The 14,833-nt window shown below is 36.7% G+C and overlaps 2 long non-coding RNA genes across 3 annotated transcripts in view; both read left to right on the forward strand.

Moving 5' to 3' along the window:
- LOC147817607 (uncharacterized) overlaps positions 1 to 4,757 on the forward strand; it is a 6,419-nt gene extending 1,662 nt beyond the window's left edge. Inside the window, exons 2-4 of one of the 2 annotated variants that reach the window (XR_015436224.1) lie at positions 1,042 to 1,207; positions 1,567 to 1,724; positions 4,375 to 4,757. This is a non-coding gene — a long non-coding RNA (uncharacterized LOC147817607). Of the gene's footprint in view, positions 1 to 1,041; positions 1,208 to 1,566 lie in introns of both variants that reach the window. The other variant, XR_015436223.1, reaches the window with a different exon arrangement.
- Positions 4,758 to 6,409: 1,652 nt separating this feature from the next.
- The window catches only part of LOC111644391 (uncharacterized), a 22,880-nt gene continuing 14,456 nt past the window's right edge, over positions 6,410 to 14,833 (forward strand). Inside the window, exon 1 of the long non-coding RNA XR_002759787.2 lies at positions 6,410 to 6,560. This is a non-coding gene — a long non-coding RNA (uncharacterized LOC111644391). The remainder of the gene's footprint in view (positions 6,561 to 14,833) is intronic.

Here is a 14,833-nt window from a genome sequence, read left to right on the forward strand (position 1 = left end):
AGCTTCAAAAGGCTTTTAGAGGGACACCTGCAGTGACTGAGATCAGTGTCAGGATGAGTCTCTACGACATGAATGAGACTCAATGTAATGTCCTTTGTAAAGATTGATACTTGAGGAGTGAAGTACACGCACCAAGCATCAGGCACATTCAAAACTTCTCCAGGAATTTTCTAGTACTTTTAATATTATCCTCTACTGGCGCAATCTTCCATAATTCTGTCATCAGTTCTGCTCTTTCTTGTTCAACTTTCTGCATGATATAAAACTATGTTCAACTGAGCTTCAGTGCAGTCACCTGGATTTTAAAGTGTGTGTTGTCTGTATGCTAATCAGGCTGCTCCGCCTCTGTGACAGGATTGGTCGGAGCAGAGAGGAGGAGCCTCCGACTCCACGGCCATCTTCTCCTATTGGTGCGGCAATTATCCTGTCAGTCCTCACCAAAGCTGCTTCCGTTTAAGCATCAGAGGAAGAGAGTTTACGAGCCCGGCCCACACATCATTAGTGGTGGCTGACATGATAGGCAGCTCCCCTCTGTACCTCCTTTATGAACATTTGTGTGTAATTTGTGATTTGGTTTGAGATGCTGGTAGTGATTGTTGGGGACTGGGCTAGGTTTAAAATTCTGATTGTGCATCACACCCTTAGAAAAAGGCTGTTGGACACATTAGGAACAGGGGTGCTGCTTCTTGTGTTTTGGGTTGGTTAGAATCGCATAGTTGGGTTCTTTGTTGGCTCCTGTTCCCCTACTTCAGTTGTCCTCTTGCTTTGTTAGTATATTTGTTTACTTATTTGCCCTCCTGTTTACGCAATAAATTAAATCAGTAAATCTGATTTACCAATAACGCCTGGTTTTATGTTGCTTCCCTTTTCCCCTAGCTGGGTCGTAACATAAAGCCTGCCAACATATGGTGACTGGGAAGATGGATGCCAGAAGCCAATGTGGTTGTAGTGAACTGAAACCTGGCTCTGTGAGCAGTCTGCGGTCAGTAAGTGAAATACTCTTAAATACTTCATGGGCTGTTGTATCTTCTTTGCTTGCAGAAATCAACTGCCTGGATGTGAGTCCCACAGCGTTGGAGGTTTTCCTTTCTCAGCAAAGTGGTTCTACAAAGGTTTTATATCTTGATGCTTCATGTGAGCAGTGCGACATCTACTGGCCTGAATGCAAAATGGGCAAATACAAATGTTTGTACATCACAAATTGAATGTAAGTATAAGGGAAAGCATGATTGTATTTTATTTTCCAAGCATAGATTTCTATACTGTCAAAGCAAATCACAATATGTTTTGTATGCATCAAATGTGTCAATATCAGTCAAGTTAAGCTCAATGTCTTTGTTTTAACTTAAGTGTCAAAACTGTAAGTCGGTTTGCAATGTGGGCAAAGAACATGTAGCTTTACTATTAAATGTCAGCTTTGGTTGTTTTGCTGTAAAGGTGCAATAGAAGATGTGGCCAGAACTTTAGTTTAAAATGTTAAAAAAAAATTAATTAACACTATCAACAGTGTGTAAAGCAGCCACAGTGACGATGTCATGGTCAAGACCTCCATCTGTTGTATTTCAGAGTTATCTACTGAAATGTGCATGCGCAGCAGCCAGCCCCGACCTGTCCTGTGTTGTAATACCACTTTGTGACACTAGACGCTGTGTGAGTCAAGAACAACTTCCAGCAGCTTGAGGTTAGCATCACAGAAACACAGGGATGGCTGAACCTCCTAAAAGGTAATATTCATCTGCATCCCGAAGGACCGCTCCCAACAAGAAACCACTGTTTAACGGCAAAGAAAAGAAGCAACACGAGTAAATCTGGATGTGGCTTTCCACCTGTCTGGACGTGCTGTTAAAGAGCAGAGCATGACGCGTGTGTCGTGTTTGTTCATATTAAGTTTGGTTCAGTGTTAGTCGGCTAGTTTTCAGCTCTAGTTCATTTCAGTATTGATGACAGGAGTCAAAACATCTGTTGGAATGATTCTGTCTCTGTCAGAATAAAGAACATCACTGAGAGCTGAGAACCATCATGACATGTGCACCTGCACAATGACTCCAAACTGAGTATTAGTTTCTATTCTATTGTTCTTTAATGTAAAACGGTTCAGCAGACTGTTTATTACAACTAAGCTGAGGGAATAATGTATTTTCAGATATCTGTGATCATCTAATCAGAGTGCTGTTTCTTTGGTCTTTTTCTCTAAACTCTACAATATGATATTGATCTGATTTCTCTCTATTATAATGTTTTTTTTTCCATCCAGCCAAGGTCTGGATCTTTGGGGACACCTACAACCTCTTGCAGCAATGAGGATTATAATGTTCAGTATTTACTGAATCTGTTTGAGAAGTGTTGGTTTATTTTAATGGTCATTGTGGAGGCTGTGATTGCAGTAATGTTTAAGTGTGCAGGGATATACTGAGAAGTGTTCCTAATATTTTTTCAAATCTAATTCCTATAAATGGGATGGACAAAATATTAGGAACACCTCTCAGTATAGTGTTAGTTTATATACAGTGGTGTCAAAGTCTGAGACCACTTTCCCGTGTAGCCTCACGTTACTCCATAGTAGCTCTAGTATCACTCAATTTCATTTACAAAGGAGAATAAAAGGAGCCATTAAAAACACTGAATAGAGTTCAGCAGGGTATCTCCTTAAGACTCAAGTTGTCGTGTCTCACCTATTTTTCCTATTTTCTAGTTATGTGCCTGCATTGCAATAGCCTTGAAGGCATATATTATTAATCTGCATACTTATTCGTCTTGGTCATCTTCTGTATCGAAATTTCGTTGTGTAACTAGTCCCGCAGCTTTGAGAAAACCCAGACAATATACTCTATATATTCTTAAAGATTCGAGTAACCATGGCAAAGTATATGCTGATAAAAGGCGAAAAAATTCCCATAGAGAATGAATGAGGAGACGTCTTCCAAACGACCAAACCCAGCCCTCTTTGGAGCTCTACTGCTGCGTCATACTTCAACACAAACACACACACTTATTGACAGAATGATTGACACAAACACCATCTCCACAATTTGGATTAACCTTCAAAATAAAAGTCTCAATATGGTAAGGGAATAATTTGCATGTTCTCCTTATGTTTGTTCCAGGGACTCTGATTACTAGAACAAAGACATGCACATTTAATTAATTGAGGACTCTTAAATGTCAATAGGTTTGAATGTGTGTGTGTGCCTGTGTGTTATTGTGTTGTTGTTGTGTGATAAACTATTTTCCTGCTTTCCTTCCAGTGCATGCTGGGATACATTCCAGTACTTTTTTTTGTTTGAAGTTTGAATGTTTGATGTAATGGAAAAAAAAGTTTGCTACATTTGCCTCCAGAATTACAAAGTTTGAATGTAGAAGTCACATAAATGTAAAACTAATAAGATTTTCCCCTAAAATTACAGAGAAAATCTTTAAATTGTAAGTATGGACATTAACCTTTATAATAACAAGCTACATTTTTAATTACAGATAATTACTGTCATTTTACATAGATTTGTATGTAATTTGAGAAAGCAGGAAAAATAGTGTATAAATAATACAGTAATTTTTCTTTACAAAAATGGGAAATAAATGTAATTCATTATTATTGGCATACTGTCTAAAATAGAAGTTTGTCTGTTAATTCACAGATAATGTTTGTAATTTTACAAACTTTTGTTCACAATTTAAAAAAACAGAAAACTTAGCTTTTTTTTTTTTTTACAGTGTAATGTATTAATGTACTTATTTATATACAAACAGAAGGGGGTTTATTTACAGTATATGTATGTTTATGTGCAGTATACAACCTGCTTAGTTTTATATCTAACACTTATTTTCTTAATAGTCTTATGATTATTTCTTTAGTAATCAATTATGTAGATGTATGAACGATGTGTACGCACAAAACCCTGCATACAACATTTTCATTTTTACTACCCTTAACCCATAAAAGAAGAATGTGGCAGCTCATGTATTCCTCAGACCAGACATGGGCCTTCCTATAGTTTACTAGCGATAGATGCAGGTGAAATGATAAGAATTAGATTTAGTATAAGATAAGAGATGTAACCTGAGTGTTGCCAGTATCCCTGATTATGTTAATATTTTGTACAATTTCAATCAAAGGCTCCTTTATAAAATATATTTTAAATAATCAGCAATGAACTTTATAATTGTTTTTGTTTATTTTATAAAAAGAAACTGTTAGTAAGACCCGTGGACATGAAACTAAAATGGACATCCATCAATATGATGGAAAGCGTGGCGGAAAACAGCTCTTGACCCAAAGCCACCACCTCATCTATCAAACACGGTGGTGGTTCTGCTCTGACTCATGTATGTTTTGCTCCAGTGGAACTGACTCACTGGCATTTACTAATGATTTCACAGCTGATGGAAGCGGCAGGGTGAACGCAGAGGTCGGTCCACAGAGTGCGGCTCAGATTCAGCCAAATGCATCAAACCTCACTGGACGAACATTTCATCATTCAGCAGGACAATGATCGTAAACATACGGTCAAAGAGCAAGAATCAGTCACCTGATCAACTGAAGGAGGCTGCGAAGCGTCTGATGAGGCCTGTGGGTCTGAGACTTCAGATCTTTGAAGGATTTTCCATTAAATGTTAAATATGAAGATTTTGTTTGACTTCATGTGTCCGTCCTCTTACTTTTCAACCTCAAAACCTTGAGCATTATGTGTTATATGGGCTGTATCTCTCACACAGTTCTGATGTAAACCTACTCAGATTAAAGCTGAGACTTTGCACTTTAATGTAGTTTTCATTATTTAATTTCAGATTGAATGAGCTGCAGCTCGAAGCCCGAAGAACACAGATGTGTAACTTCCCGCTTTTACAGATTTGTGTTCATCAGGTATTTCCATGTTGCCTCCTCCTCACATCAGCTGCTTCACAAACACTGATGTTTTTACCCCCAGATGCTCAGCATGTGTGTGTGTGCGCGCGCGCGTGCGTGCCTCTGTGCTCGTGAATGAGCCACGGAAAAGGAAACATTTAAAAAAAAAAAAAAAAAAAATCTCTAAACTGCCTTCCCTCTTCAATAACCTGCATAGCAACTGCAGCCGTCGCCGTCCTCCTCCTCTATCCTCGTGCAGCACCGGGATCGACGCTCCGAGCCAATCACGTCGGCCCCTCCGTGTGACGTCTTGTTTGTTGACACTTCCATTAGCTCGCCACCTGTGTGACGTCACTGCAGCAGGTGGGGGGTGGGGGTGGGGGAGTTGAGGGGAGGACAAACCAGAACGGAGGAGGAGACAAAGAGTGTGTATGTGAAGTAAGAGGTATCACTCCTCTCTGTTTTTGTCTGTTTACTGATGCCTCACAGGGAATTTGTTTATGTTGTTGCAGGTGCTCATGTTTCATCCATGCAGATTGATTTCATATGTTGTCAATAACTAATTATTATCCTTAACTAGCTGGTTTGATGTTTGCACCAGACAATTGTCTCAACTACATCCCTACATCCCGTACATAGTAGAGGCTAACCTTAACCCATCTTGATAGTAAAGCAGAATGGGAAAATAATACTCATTCTCAGTACAGAATCTATGTTGTGTTGATGGAACATGGAGGATGAAAAATATAATATATAACAGGATGTTATTTATTAATTTAAACAATATAAACACAGGACAACTGATTTTGATCTTTGCTAAAGCTTCCATGCTTTTATTCTTTGAATACTTCCACTTGTTAGTCAATGCAATCTTTTACGTTGCTATAAAATACTGACTAGCTACTGGTTTTCTGCAGCATCATTTTCTCTAAAACAAAACTTCACAAAACTCTAAACTTCACTTGTTAAATGATATTGTATTAAGAATTTAACTGTTTGATATAATTAAATGTTGTCAACCAGCGCCATATTGAATCCAGCCCCTCCTCCATCAAAGTATACTGACTATATTGTGGCTCGTCTGATCTAAACCATAGACTGTAAATAAAGACAGATGTAGCCTCTGAAGAGGGGTTTTGAATCTCAGAATGAGCTGCTCCGCCGTCGCCATCTTGCCAGTACTCGACACTGCCCCTAACTCCCGGCTTAAATGGACAAAGAAGAGGGGTGTGTGTGTAGTCAAGATGTCAGTGCGTGCTGGTTTGTAGCAAGCATACGCTCACCCACCTGTCACTCAAAGAGGCCACGCCCTAAATTATGCAGAACTTTGAGCCTTAATAAAATGTAAACAGTTGAGTTATATAAAAATTCACCCCCCCCCATACAGTTATGAAAGAGGAAATTAGCCATTAAACATGTTTATTTCTGCTGTAAAGTTGGGCATTTTAACATGGGAGTCTATGGGGATTGGCTCACTGTTGGAGCCTCAAGTGGCCATTCGAGGAGCCGGCACTTCCGTGTCGGCTTCATTTTTCATCCCCGGAGGTTGCCGCTTGAGATATAACGAGTGAGCTATCGTCTCAGACATTAACGATCTCTGCAGTGAGCCGCTTCACCGACACGTCTGTCGGGAGACTCTGCCTGGAAACACCGCAAACTAATCCGAACCGGCGGCCGACAGAGGCGGACGGGTCTCGTAGGCTACGTGGGGGTCGATTAGGTGGGATAAAATTAATTTATGTTCCTGACAGCAGCTAACATACACACACACACACACACACACACACACACACACACACACACACACACACACACACACACACCTCTCTGTCTTTTTCCTCCCTGTCTCTGGAGGCGGAGCTATGAGTGTTGTAAACATGCCTGATATTTTCAGTCACAACCACGGAGGTGAATTAAAACGATCTGTGGTCGACATGAATCCAACATGTTACACTCACAAGTTACAAGTTATGAGTTACTATTTATGCAATATATATGTATGTATGGTATTATGGTTTCTCAGAAGACCATATCCTGACAAAGCATGGACTAAATCTGACACTGTTATATCATAAAGGCTCTTACAATAGCCATAAAAAGTTGATTAAAGGCTACATGTAAATATACCCATATACCTAGTCCACCTTTAATTAGCTGCTTCTTTATTATTATCATTATTATTATTATCATTGTCCACATTTTGGATTCATCTTTGGGTTCCCCACATATCCTTAAAACAGTATAATACAGGGTATATGACAATACAGGACAATGATGAGGCACGGTCATAATTTTAAACATAAATAGGAAAATAAAGTTTGAAAAAAATAAAATGAAAAGTAAAGCTATGCATTTGGCAATCAGGCCTGACTGTACACATTATTAGTGACTAATTAATCTGCCGATTATTTTCTCAATTAGTCAGTTTGTGGCTTTGTCTATGACAAGCAAATAGGGAAACATGTTCATTATTATGTCCCATATCCCAGGTTGACATTCTTGTTTTGTCCAATACCCAAAGATTTTCAGTTTATTATTATATATGACAAAGAAAAGCACAAAATCTTCACATTTAAGAAGCTGGAACCAACAACTGTTGTAATTTTTCCTTAAAATTAATCAATTATTAGACTATATAATTCATTGCTGATAAGATTATTGCTGATTGTCTAATCATTGCAGCTTTGTATGATGGTTCTGATTTAGTAATACCTTTGTCTTAAAGTGGAGGAAGAAGAATAAAGCTGAGGCAGACTCACTCTCACTTGAATCGAATCAATAATGCAGATAGGGTGTAATTAATCTGCTGGTGTGAGGTTATTTATCTTAATTATATCCTAACGGGTGAAGCCCATTCATGACAGAAGAGCTTCATTTACTGAAGGAAAAGAAAAGAAAACTGTGGAAACTTATCCTGCCATTAATTCCTATAGCCTGTGGTCAGCAGAGTTCAAAGTCCCCAGGAATCAAACTACCAACCCTTGAGGTATCAAATCACATAAGAAAAGAGAGACAGGAAAGGAGGAGGAAGAAGTGAACCCCTGCAGCCGCACACTGTGGGTCACATGAAGGTTTAGTGTTGGGTCGAGAGGAACCACAGATTCACTTTATTTCCAGCCGAAGATCGGCTCGCATCGGCGGAGATAAGGAGGCGCACGGGTCAAAACAAAACAATATCTGAGAGAAAGAGGGGAGCTATATTTAGCCCGGCTTTCTCCTGGCTGTGATTCGTGCTGCACAGACAGCTGGGGAGGGGAAGTGAGGCGACGGCGCTGAATGCTGATTGAAATGCTCTTAAGTTCATGAATGAAGCATGTGTGGCTCAGATTAACTTGTTATACCACTCATCTGTTCCATTTAAACAGCGGAATCCAATAAGATATGCTTTATTTTGGAAGGAAAAATAATAAAAGAAACCCCCAGATTTCTCTAAAGTGCTCAACACATCATCAGCTTTTCTCCATGAATTCAACTGATGCCTTTTTATCTTTTACATTTCACTCACTTTAAAAGAAAACTGTAAGAACCCACCAATCATTCTGGTATGCATATAAAATAATCAATGAACTGATTGATCAATGAACTCCTCAGATATAAAAACAAACATGAAATTGAGCTCTTACAATTATACATTTACATAAATAGAGATACATAACGTACATAATAAATGTCCCAATATTGTAAAAACTATTCACATTACACAATAAACAACAAAGACAGAAACAATTACTACAAAGAGACAAAAACAGCCTCAAGGAAACAAATAAAAACCCATAACAACATACAACATATGAGACAGTCGGATATAAATTACGATCTCACACTGAGGCTTCAGGGTGTGTGATTCAGAACCAAAACACTCCGGGTCTTTCCAGGCTCAGGTCCAGGTCCAGGTCCCCTCCCTGAGCTGGATGCTCGGAGACTTCAGAGTTGAGATGTCATGGACAGTTCGAGTCATTACACCTGCAGTTTATTTTACTCACTGCCGCTGCTCTGCTGTGGGCTACGTTTTTATGTGCGTCCAGCAGCAGGTCTCCCTCTGATGTTATATTTAGGTCTGGAGTAAAGGTTGGACCCATAATTAACTTTTATGTGAAAAATTATCACAAGTTATTGCTTGGCGGTTCAGGCCAGAAGCCCAAAGCCGTTACACATTTGAGAAGCAGTTAATTTCTCATTTTAAAAGACGTGCTCTCTAATTCACTGCCACCCATTACCTCTACCAGCTTATTGACCCTCTGGTTACAATCTCCATTTGTCACTGTGCTGGGAGTAAAATCAGTTTTGGGAGTGTGAAAATATTCAGCAGCATTTTGTTCCTGTTTATCCCAGAATCAGTGACAGAAACGTCCCAGCTGCCCACGAGCTTGTGGCTCATGTCTGGACCAGCAGATCCTTTGAAACCCATGACCAGAAGAGTCATACGTTCTGTCATTGTGTTACTTATGGAAGGAATTAGAGTGAAAATAAATGACTCCCCTTTTCGCTGGCACCCCTAAATCACTGTTGTGTATGTAGCCTACATAGCAGCCTATCATGTAGCCTAGCACAACATTTTTTCATTTACTGCGAGGATGATTCTTCATAGACAGAAATAAAATAATCATATTAATAGGAGAGTAATCTCTGTATGTCTGTCTGTTCATTTTCTAAACCACTGCTCATCTGATAGACTTCAAACTTGGCAGGTGTGTTGTTTAGGATACTTTTCCACTTGTTACACAAATAATTGCCATAAATAATGATTGGTCGCATAAACTGTGACGTCATTATTGACATCAAACATCATTTGAATATGCAACTGTTTCATAGATTTTCTTTTATTTTTTTTTATTTTCTTTTTCCTTTCCTCTTATATGATTTTATTTTGAAAGCTCTTGTGGTCCGATGATGTCATCTAAATCAGAGGTCAGTGGACCCCACTTTCAGAACCACTGACTTAATGTGTTTGAAATGAGGATACTGACGCTGATGTGGAGAACAGGTTGATTAACTGTTGAGCTAAGTGATTCAGCGGAGTCCTGAGACAAGTCTGTCACTGGAACATTAAAAAAAATAGCTCTTACTATTTTGATGGTTATTAAAGTCATTTTTGAGGGTTTCAGCCCCTCAGCTATGAGAATTTGGTTTATCTTTGTCTTATCTGATAATAAACTGAATAACTTTGGGCAAATCATTGATTGAAAAAATAATTGGCAGATTGATGGATAATGAAAACGATCGTTAGTTGCAGCCTTTCACCTCTTCAGACTTTAAACTTAAAATCAATCACTGATAACAACTCGTGAGACCTCTGGGCTGTTGAATAAAACCAGAAATTTGTATATATTATCTTGGGCTTTGGGATATTATAGCACCTTTCGATACCGTCTGACACTTTATTGACAGATTGATTAATCTGACTGATTAAACTGATAAAAACTGACTCTAACTGATTAAAAATTTACAAAGATTGACAAAAAAGAAACATATTAATTGCCATTAATTGTCAGTTCTTTACACTCCAGCTTCGCCAGGGTAAAGATTTGTGGATTTTTGTGGAGTCATAATTATAAACTGAATCTCTTTGGGTTTTTTAAGTATTGTTCACACAAAATAATCAATTGGCTCCTTGTGATATTCGTCTCCATTTTCTGACATAGATGAAACATCAGTGCAACAGAAGTCATTAGTTGCAGCCCTATTGGACACTGCTGCTTGGCTGTTTTCATCTCCTGAGAAAATAACATCTAAAAACCCTCCTCGTCATGTGTAATTTCCCAGCATGCATTACAGACCACCGGGAAAGCTTTCACGGCTTGCTCAGCGATCGTGTAACGTGTTAAGCGGAGTAAAATGATCCCATCAGCTGTGTCCGCTGAACTGATTGTGTTGTGTTTGATTGGATTGGCGTCCAGGACGGATCACTCTGGACAGGATTAGAGATGTCCAAGCTGATAACCAGGGGGAGGCTGTGATCCCTCTCTCCTCCTCTTCCTCTCTATCTGCATCTGTATTCCTCTCCATCAAGGTCTCTCTATCTCTGTCCACTCTCACTCTCTGTTCTCTATCTCATTTCATCTCCCACCACACACATCTGAATGCAGGGGTGCAGGTTTGCATATGGACGGTAGGAACATGCCCCTACCAATATTTTGGGGGGACAGAATTGTCCATACTTATATTTGAGTGAAAAATGATGTGAATATTTATTCCTTACTAGGATTGGAGTGAAGTGATATTAGATCATTCCAATGTGCCCTCCAAGAGGCTACATCGTCAAGACAACTGCTTTAGGCATGCGGGGGGGCTATCTGAAGGCTCACATCATGTGAAAATATCAAAGTGGTACCTAACGTCACCAGAAAAATGTCAACTGATGTTATTAAACCATGTTAGCTAGCAAGCTAACCCTGGTTTCTGTCTTCTGTAGTCTAGCAGTCAGGTTGCTAGCTGGTGTAAACATAAAATTGTGGCTATATCAAAGTATGAGTTTAATTTCTGTCTAAAAATCGCATGAAAATGTCACCACTATGACTTTTTATGCCTTACTATACTATGACTTTTTATGACGTTTTTATGCCTTAATATAATATGATGTTTTTATGCCTTATTATACATGACCTTTTTACTATACTATGCATGACGATACTATGAATATTTATGCCTTACTATACTATGACTTTTTATACCTTATTATACTATGACTTTTTATGATGTTTTTATGGCTTATAATACTAGGATGTTTTTATGCAATACTATACTATGACGTTTTTATGCCTTATTATACCATGACCTTTCATACTATACTATGACGCTTTTATGCCTTATTATACCATGACCTTTCATACTATACTATGACGTTTTTATGCCTTGTTATACCGTGACTTTTTAGGCCTTACTATACTGTAACTTTTTTTATGACTTTTTATGCCTTACTATACTATGACTTTTTAGGACTTTCTATACTATGTCGTTTTTATGACTTTTTATATCTTACTATACTATGACGTTTTAGGCCTTACTATACTATGACGTTTTTATGCCTTACTATACTATGACTTTTTACGCCTTACTATACTATGACTTTTTACATCTTACTATACTATGATGTTTTTATGACTTTTTATGCCTCAATATACTATGTCGTTTTTATGACTTTTTATGCCTTACTATACTATGTCATTTATACACCTTAATATACTATGTTGTTTTTATGACTTTTTAGGCCTTACTATACTATGATGTTTTTATGACTTTTTATGCCTTACTATACTATGACGTTTTTATGCCTTACTATACTATGACTTTTTAGGCCTTAATATGCTATGTCGTTTTTATGCCTTACTATACTATGACTTTTTAGGCCTTACTATACTATGACGTTTTTATGCCTTACTATACTATGACTTTTTAGGCCTTACTATACTATGTCGTTTTTATCAGTTTTTAAGCCTCGCTATACTATGTCATTTTTATGCCTTACTATACTATGAGGTTTTCATGACTTTTTATTGTCTTACTATACTATGACGTTTTTTACACCTTAATATAATATGACTTTTTAGGCCTTACTATACTATGTTGTTTTTAATTCCCTTTATGTCTTACTATACAATGACATTTTATACTATGACGTTTTTACGCCTTACTTTACTATGACTTTTTATGCCTCAATATGCTATGTAGTTTTTATGACTTTTTATGTCTTACTATACTATGATGTTTTTATGCCTTAATATACTATGAGTTTTTAGGCCTTACTATACTATGATGTTTTTATGCCTTAATATACTATGAGCCTTACTATACTATGATGTTTTTATGCCTTAATATACTATGAGTTTTTAGGCCTTACTATACTATGATGTTTTTATGCCTTAATATACTATGAGTTTTTAGGCCTTACTATACTATGATGTTTTTATGACTTTTTATGTTTTACTATACTATGACTTTTTATGTTTTACTATACTATGACATTTTTATGCCTTGGTATACTATGACTTTTTAGGCCTTAATATGCTATGACGTTTTTTATGCCTTACTATACTGTGACTTTTTATGCCTTATTATACTATGACTTTTTATGTCTTACTATACTATGTCGTTTTTATGCCTTACTATACTATGACTTTTTAGGCCTTACTATACTATGACGTTTTTATGCCTTACTATACTATGACTTTTTATGCCTTAATATACTATGACGTTTTTATGACGTTTTTATGCCTTACTATACTATGACTTTTTACGCCTTACTATACTATGACTTTTTACGCCTTACTATACTATGATGTTTTTATGACTTTCTATGCCTCAATATACTATGTCGTTTTTATGACTTTTTATGCCTTACTGTACTATGTCGTTTTTATGACTTTTTATGCCTTACTATACTATGTCGTTTATACACCTTAATATACTATGTTGTTTTTATGACTTTTTAGGCCTTACTATACTATGATGTTTTTATGACTTTTTATGTCTTACTATACTATGACGTTTTTATGCCTTACAATACTATGACTTTTTACGCCTTACTATACTATGACTTTTTATGCCTTACTATACTATGATGTTTTTATGACTTTTTATGCCTTACTATACTATGTCGTTTTTATGACTTTTTATGTCTTACTATACTATGATGTTTTTAGGACTTTTTATGCCTTACTATAGTATGACTTTTTAGGCCTTACTATACTATGATGTTTTTATGACTTTTTATGCCTTACTATACTATGATGTTTTTACGCCTTAATATACTATGAGTTTTTAGGCCTTACTATACTATGATGTTTTAATGATTTTTTATGTTTTACTATACTATGACTTTTTATGTCTTACTATACTATGACGTTTTTATGCCTTGGTATACTATGACTTTTTAGGCCTTAATATGCTATGACGTTTTTATGCCTTACTATACTGTGACTTTTTATGCCTTATTATACTATGACTTTTTATGTCTTACTATACTATGTCGTTTTTATGCCTTACTATACTATGACTTTTTAGGCCTTACTATACTATGACGTTTTTATGCCTTACTATACTATGACTTTTTATGCCTTAATATACTATGACGTTTTTATGACTTTTTATGCCTTCCTATACTATGACATTTTTATGCCTTCCTATACTATGACTTTTTAGGCCTTACTATACTATGATATTTTAATGACTTTTTATGCCTTTCTATACTATGACTTTTTTGGCCTTACTATACTATGTAATTTTTAGGACTTGTTGTGCCTTACTATACTATGTTGTTTTTAGGACTTGTTATGCCTTACTATACAATGATGTTTTTATGCCTTTCTATACTCTGACTTTTTTATGACATTTGTGCCTTTCTATACTTTGTCGTTTTTATGACTTTTAAGGCCGTACTTTACTATGATGTTTTTATGACTTTTTATGTCTTACTATACTATGACTTTTTAGGCCTTACTATACTATGACGTTTTTATGCCTTAATATACTATGACTTTTTAGGCCTTACTATATTATGATGTTTTTATGAGTTTTTAAGCCTTGCTATACTATGTTCTTTTTATGACTTTTTATATCTTACTATACTATGTCGTTTTTATGTCTTTTTAGGTCTTACTATGATATGTCATTTTTATGACTTTTTAGGTCTTACTATAATATGTCATTTTTATGACTATTTATGCCTTACTATACTATGTTGTTTTTATGCCTTTTTATGTCTTACTATACTATGACTTTTTAGGCTTTGCATACAATATGCATTGTTTCTGCGCATACAAAAACGACATACAAAAGCGACGTAGAAAAGTAAGGCATAAAAAAGTCATAGTATGGTAAGGCATAAAAACGCCATATTATATTGAAGCATTAAAAAACTCATTGTATTGCAAGGCATAAACCCGACACAGAAAGGCTCCGGAATTGAACACAGCACCTTGCCACTGAGAAGGAGTAGTTCTGACCACTACGCCACCACATGACCATTTCACCAATGGATACTATACTAAGGCATCA

Source organism: Seriola lalandi, unplaced genomic scaffold (genome assembly GCF_002814215.2).
Source record: "Seriola lalandi dorsalis isolate HSWRI2012SDOR001 ecotype SW California unplaced genomic scaffold, Sedor1 jcf7180002054932, whole genome shotgun sequence".
NCBI classification, from domain to species: Eukaryota; Metazoa; Chordata; class Actinopteri; order Carangiformes; family Carangidae; genus Seriola; species Seriola lalandi.